This window comes from Apium graveolens, unplaced genomic scaffold, assembly GCF_009905375.1.
Source record: "Apium graveolens cultivar Ventura unplaced genomic scaffold, ASM990537v1 ctg4482, whole genome shotgun sequence".
Lineage (NCBI taxonomy): Eukaryota > Viridiplantae > Streptophyta > Magnoliopsida > Apiales > Apiaceae > Apium > Apium graveolens.
This window is the reverse complement of record NW_027418561.1, coordinates 41366-48890: the sequence shown is the minus strand read 5'-3', so window position 1 is coordinate 48890 and position 7525 is coordinate 41366.

Below are 7525 nucleotides of genomic sequence, written 5' to 3'. Positions count from 1 at the left end.
TGTTATTGCAAAAATCACGTTTTTAAAAATAAGATTTCCAATTTTTTTGAAAAAATACGATTTTTTTTGCCAACTCTATTCAAACTCGACAAGTTTCTACATCTCGATACAACTTCGAATGTAAAAAAAAACAAAACAGAATACAACTATTAGCATATCGATCCTGTTGAATTTAGTTACCCCTTATTTTTGCAAAAAAATTGAGGAGATGGTTATAAAATCGCAAAAGAAAAACTTAAAAAAAGTTTTTTTAGTAATTTATCAAATAAAAATATAGGTTAAATTTTTTTTTCACCAACGACATATTACATGTTAATTAGGGTTCCCATATTTGATTTGTATAACATCTAGGAAGTTTGTTTCTTTAATTTTCGTCGTCAAATATTTCTTTAATCTTTTTTTTGAGAATGGAAATTTCATTAAACCTCCAAAATATCCGACAATAATGTCTCCAAAACCAAGATGGAGGATACGGGAAAACAATAAAACAATTATGCTCACAAGGAATCCTAGCCAGATTATGTGCTATATTGTTCGCTTATTTTTTAATGTGACTAACTAAGATCCTAACGGTACTTCTTATCATCTCTTGACATTGCTGCACTAGATCTCCACTTTCCAGAATATTATCGTGGCCTTGGTTGATAGCATTAACACTCAGAAGTGAATCACTTTCTATGATCAGAGCTTCCCATATACATGCTAGTTCTGCTTCTAGGATTGGAACAACCCCTGCAAATCTCATAGTTTTGCCTGCAATGTACTGAGCTTGATTGTTTCTAAGCACCATACCAACAACAAATGAATTCTGCCCTTCTACCACTGAAGCGTCTACGTTTAGCTTGAGTTGATCCACCTCCCGACGTTTCCATCTATCAGTAGTCATCGTACAAGGCTCACCCGTTCTCTGCATATTATCGGTCCTTTTATTTGCTAACTGCCACTCATCAACTTGCGTTTTACTCTAGAAAACTCCAAAGGTTGGTGACATGCTTCTATTTTCAAAAATTCTCTTATTTCTAGAAAATCAAATGCCCCAAAGCGCTGTCGAGATTTTGATTAGACTGTCATCTGAAGCTTTTGTCAACATATTCAGAAGCCATTCATGAGCATATTCCTCCTCTCTTTCACTGAAGTTGAGATTAACTTCGTACCAACACTCCTTGGCATAATTGTAGTCGAGGAATGTTGTGCAAAACATGCCTATACTTCAACAAGACTAAGTCAAATTGGCAACCCTAAGTAAGTTGTATTGTAATCTTAGTTTGCATTTTGTATTGTAACACTAAAGTCTGTAAAAATGTCAAAGAGCAAAATTGAGTCTTTTTCTTTTAAACAGTATCAAGCCTAAGAATTCTATCTGGAAGAAGATCAAGAAGATCATGCCTCAGAAGAATTATGAAGAAGCTTGGAGTTGAATAAATCTGTTTTGGGAAAAATGTTCTAATTCAAGATCTCTACAAGTCACAGATTTAGTGTTATATAGAAGTCATTTGAGAACTCCAGAATGACTTATAGAGAACTCAGAAAAAGCTACTAGAGAACTTAGAGATATCGACAAGCCAAATTGAAGACATGAAGATTGAAGATATCGACAAATTATTTCTTCACTAGAGAACTCAGAGTTATCGACAAGTCAAAATTCATTAGAGAACTCTGAGTTATCGATAAGTCAAATTTCACTAGAGAACTCAGAGATATCGATAAGCCAAAATTCACTAGAGAACTCTGAGTTATGGACAAGTCAAATTTGACTAGAGAACTCTGAGTTATCGACAAGTCAATAAGCCACTAGAGAACTCAGAGATATCGATAAGTCAAAGTAAAAATATAAAGACTAGAGATCTCGACAAGCCAAATTCTCTTATAGAGAACTCATAGACCTCTACAAGTCAAATTAACTATAGAGTATTAGAGATCTCGATAAACCAATATACTTATCGAGATGTCAAGTCCTCTATAGAGCAAACTGGAGATCTCGAGGTAAAATCTCAAAGTACAAAATTACATACCAGTTCAATATCCAAGATTTACAATCAACAAACAATCCAACCAGTTGGATTGACAAGTCTACAAAAGCAGCTTGAAGAGTGTGCAAAATCAAGGGTGAAGATTAACTGACAAAGGATGATCAAAGTTAACACAGTATACAAAGATATGCTAAGCCAGAAATGGAAGATATACTTTTTCTAAAATAAAAATGACAAGTGACAGTTTACTAAAGTTAATAGCATGTCTTATTATACATTGTATAAACCAGCAGTTAATTAAATTATAAAGTTGACACTGGTCCTTTGTTAGAAGTAATAATTTAGATCAGAAATTCTTGTACTCTCTCAAGAAAGAAGCTAAGCTCTTTATCAACAAAGAGCCTAGAAATTTTGTAGAAAAAAAATCTTAATTTTAATATAAAATTAAGTGAGTTTTGAAAGATCCGTGTTCTTTATTATTGCATGTTTAATTTGTGCATTAACATATTTCACTACAAGATTTGATTTACTTTGTTCACAACCAAAATAGTTCAAGAAAAGTTTAAAAACACTAAAACAAATTCACCCCCTCTGTGTATAATTCATTACCAAACAAGTGGTATCAGAGCGAAATCTGAAAGTAAACAGATTCAAGATCTTGGAAGAATGAATACACAGAAAATCAGTAGCATCAAAATTCCTACTTTTGACAAAGCTAACTACACTCTTTGGAAAAAGAAAATGTTGCTATTTATCACGATGGCCAATCCATTATACATTCAGATTCTCAAAAATGGGCCTTTCATTCCTATGGTTAAAATTGAGGAATCTACAGATGGTGATATGGTCATTCCAGCTCATAATGTTCCAAAAGACCCTGCTGAGTACTCTGAGCCTGAGAAAGAAAAAGTTTCCCTGGATAGTGGCTTGCAGCTTATTTTGATTGAGTCACTTAACAATGTAATGTACAACAACATTGTTAACTGTGACACTGCTAAGCAAATCTGGGAAAAGATTGAAATACTCTGTGAGGGAACTGAGGAAGTTAGATCTAATCAAAGAAGGATATGATTTCACAATATGAGGGCTTCATGGCCAAGCCAAAAGAAAGTATCACTGATGTGTTTGAAAGGTTTAATAAGCTGATAAATGACTTGCTGCTCCATGACAAATATTATGAAGCTGAAGAAGTGAACTTGAAGTTTTTGCTTACACTCCCTGACCATTTGGAACAAAAAATTTCAGCAATCAGAGAAGGTAGACACTTGAGCAGAATAACACTGGAAGTTCTATATGGAATTCTCAAAACATATGAACTAGAAATGATTCAAAGGAAATCATTGAGATCTGGTCAAGGACATGTTGTAGATGGTTCAAGTGCTTTAATTTTCAATGAAAGCCAAACCTTTAATGATGAGCCAAGATCTCAAATTCCAGTTGCCTCAACAAGTGAGCAAAGAAACAATGATTCATAGGAACAAGTCATTCTGGAATTGGAAGAAGATGAGTACTACACCCTAGATGAACTTGATGAGCTTGATCAGTCAATGGCCTATCTGGCAAGAAAGTTCTCTAACATTAGAGTAAAGAAGCCAAGATTCTTCAAGGGTAAAGGACAATCATTCAACAAAGACATCAGTTGGAAATGCCTTCCTGTTGGGTATAACCTTTGGCTACGAGTCGGGCTTTGAATCTTTCAATAGAACCATTAGCTTTATATTTGGTTTTATAAACCCACCTACAACCTACTGCTTTCTTTCCTGGCGGAAGAGTGGTGACAGTCCATGTGGATTCCAAGGCTTTTATTTGAGTTGCCATAGCTTCTCTCCAGTCAGGTGACTTTATAGCTTCAGTAAATGTGCGTGGTTCATCAACATTAATGATGGAAGCTAAGATTTTTTGTTGAGATGGAGGAACTTGATGGAAAGGAATAGAAGTAGTGAGAGGATGTGGAGATGACGAGGTACATAGATTAAGTTTACATTGATAATCATCCATCCACCTTGGAGCACGATGAGTACGTACAGCCGAGCTAGTGGAGGAGAGACCTCAGGTGATAAACTACTTGAGGAAGAGGGGGAAGGTGATGGAGACGAAGATGAAGATTCTATAGCCGGAGAAGGAGGGCCAGGCGAGTTTCCTATATTCGAAAAATCACTTCCATAATGAAATTTGGATAATGGAAGGTTGGAACTAGAAATTTGTGGACTAACTGGACACGAGGAAACGGGAGGATTTGAACTTTGTATAGGAGAATCTTCGGAAAAATCATATAAAGATTCAGAAGATTCATGTGTGAGAAGAAAATCAGTTTGAACCGGCAATGCATCTTTAAATGGAAAAAGATCTTCATGAAAGATAACATTGTGAGAGATAAATATTTTTTTAGTCTTAATATCAAGAATTTTATATCCCTTATGATTAAATGGGTAACCGATGAAGATACCTGATTGTGCTCTAACATCAAATTTATGTAAAACATGTGTATTTCGAGCATAACATAGGCACCCGAAGACACGAAGTTTAGTATAATCAGGTGGTGTACCCATCAAAATTTCATGAGGGGATTTATTATGAAGAGTGAGTGTTGGGATTTTATTAATGAGATATGCTGCCGTTAATAGGAATTCTCCTCAATATTTAAGAGGTTTATTGCTTTGAAAACGTAGAGCATGGGCTACATTGAGCAGGTGACGATGCTTTCTCTCAACCACCCCATTTTGTTGAGGATTGGAAACACATATGCGCTGGTGATGTATGCCATTGGCAAAGATCCAAGATTGAAAATCTCTAGAAAGAAATCCAGACCCATTGTCTGTTCAGATCTTTTGTAAGGCTGGAAGATGAATACGAGTTGATCCAGTTGAAATGGTGCCAATATTTGTAAAGAATTGAGTAATAATAAATGCATAAAAATATTTAATAAATTTAATGTCTCGCACTTTGATTGCATAACGTATTACCAAGTGCAACGAGAAAAATCATCAATTATAGTTAAAAAATAACGAGCTCCTGTTATGCTTGGGAGAAAAAATAGACCCCATATATCAACATGAATTAATTGAAATGAAGCAGTAGATGAAATTGAAGATTTATTATACGATAATCGTGTTTGTTTTGCCATGGGGCAAACATTACAATGAAATTATGAAAACAATTGTATAAAGTCAAAAGAATTACATAATAACTTGAAGCATCCAGAACTTGGGTGTCCAAGTCTATAATGCCATAGGTTCACTAGCAATTTATTAACTGAATTAATTCGAGAAAATGGCTGCAGTTGATACAAGCCAACAGTGCGAGAGCCTCGACCAAGAATTTTATTCGAAGAAGGGTCCTGAAAATAGCATGAATTGGATGAGAAATGAACAACACAATGCAAATGCTTATTTAGTTGTGTGACAGATATCAAGTTTAAAGTAAAATTTGGGATATGATAAACATCTAGTCAAATGAAATCGGGCGAGAATTGAACATTGCCGATATGAGAAACAGTAGCATAATTACCATCCGGTAGTTGAAATTGTAATTGAGGAGTCATGAGTGTATAATTTTTGAACATAGATAGATCACAATATATATGATGCGTGGCACCCGAGTCAATATACCAAGGAATTTTAAAAGGAGAATAAGATTGGTCGGGAGTTATACCTGCCAAATTAACCCTGGCCGAAGCATCATCCTCATTGTCTGGAGTATTCAGCAAGGCGAGAATGTGATTATATTATTCCGCAGTGAAAGTTGGAGTATGTGCAACAGTAACAGGCTGGACATGATGGGTTGGTGGTGCTGGAACAGGTTGGACAATAGCAGCAGCGACATGTGGCTTTCCGTTGTGAGCCTGATGAGAGGAAGAACGATCAGAAAATCCATGGAGACGATAACAGTGCTCCTTTGTGTGACCATGACAATGGTCGCAAAATGGCCTCTGCCTTTTTGTTGAAGAACAAAAATGCTGAGAATTACCATAAACCTGTAGATCAACAGATTCTACGAGTGGAGCAATACTGTTGTTGATGATCTCCTGCATTTCCTCTTGTTTGATGAGGTTAAACATTCTTTCTGCAGTAGGAATCGGTTCAAGGAGAAGGATTTGGCTCCGGATTGGAGCAAACTTATCATGTAGACCTTGTAAGAACTCCATTGCACGATCTCGTGCATGTTGTTCGAGTAAAAACTTGCTAGCTCCGCAAATACATGTCTCAGGTGGGTTAAGAGAGTCCAATTCATCCCACAATATCTTCAATTGAGTGTAATAAACAATGACTGACTTTTCATCCTGTTTCAAGTTAGAAATTGCAGTTTTCAATTGAAACAATTTAGGAGCATTTGCTTGAGAGAACCTGACATGTAAGTCCTTCCATATAGTGAAGGCAGAGTTAGCATACAAGCATGATGATCGAATATCTGGTTCGCACGAGTTCGTAATCCAGCTGACCATCAGATCATCACATCGTTTCTAACAAGCCTTTTTTGCCGGGTCTTTTGGTGGAGGTAAAGAGCCATCAACAAAGGCAAGCTTGCCCTTCGCATTCAACGCCTTGGTGATACCGCGAGCCCAGCTTGGATAAGACAGCATTCACCATTGAGAAGGGGAGAGTAAAACACAGCAGTAGGGCTATCACTAGGATGGATAAGATATGGATCAATCTGCTTAAATGTTGAAAATGCAGATTCTGGAGATTTTTCTGGAGTTGTAGTGATTTTAGGATCACCATTAGCATTTTCAGAATGATGGGGAGATGTGGGAGGAGACGCCATCGTTTTTCTGCTAAGATGATTTAAGAGAGATGACACAGGTTTAATCTAATACCATGTGAAATAATAAAACTGAAATTGTTATTGATTATTGAACTATTACAACTGAGCTGCTTATATAGCATAAAAATGATACATTCATGGAGAGATTGCAGCAGTAGTTAAGATATGAGAGCAAATCCCTCTAACACTAATTTGTAAGCTATAAATCAGGGATATTAAATTATGTACAACTGTTATACTAATTGCTAGCTATAGTTTAGGGATCCTATAATGTTTACATGATATAGTATAGATAATTCTTATAAAATTATTTTCAGGTGTTCGAGCCCTATTATTTAGTTATAAATGATTCGGAGACCCGTTTTAATTCCGAAAAATGTTCAAAAAATTCATAATAAATAAACCGTTCGTCCGTTTAATACGATACGAACGCGTACAGACTCAGAAAAATATTCCGCTTTCATTAAAAATACTTTTGAGACCCAAATCATTTTGTTTCGAAATGTTACTTGTTTTACAAGTCATTCTAAGTCGATTATTGATAGATAAATCGTATTTTGACCCAATTTCAGTTTTAAACGTACCGAGTCCTGTGTTATATGAATTATGTGATACGTGAGTTATGTGATTACGTGGTATGTGAATTAAATACATATGTGGGTCAAGAGTCCTGTGTTTGGCTGATATAATTATGTGTGGGCTATCGTATGGGTAGACGATAGGATTTTGACGCGTAGTTCGTCGAGTGATTATCGTTTTGACGATTAAAGTTCTATATTTTAATTATAGATGCG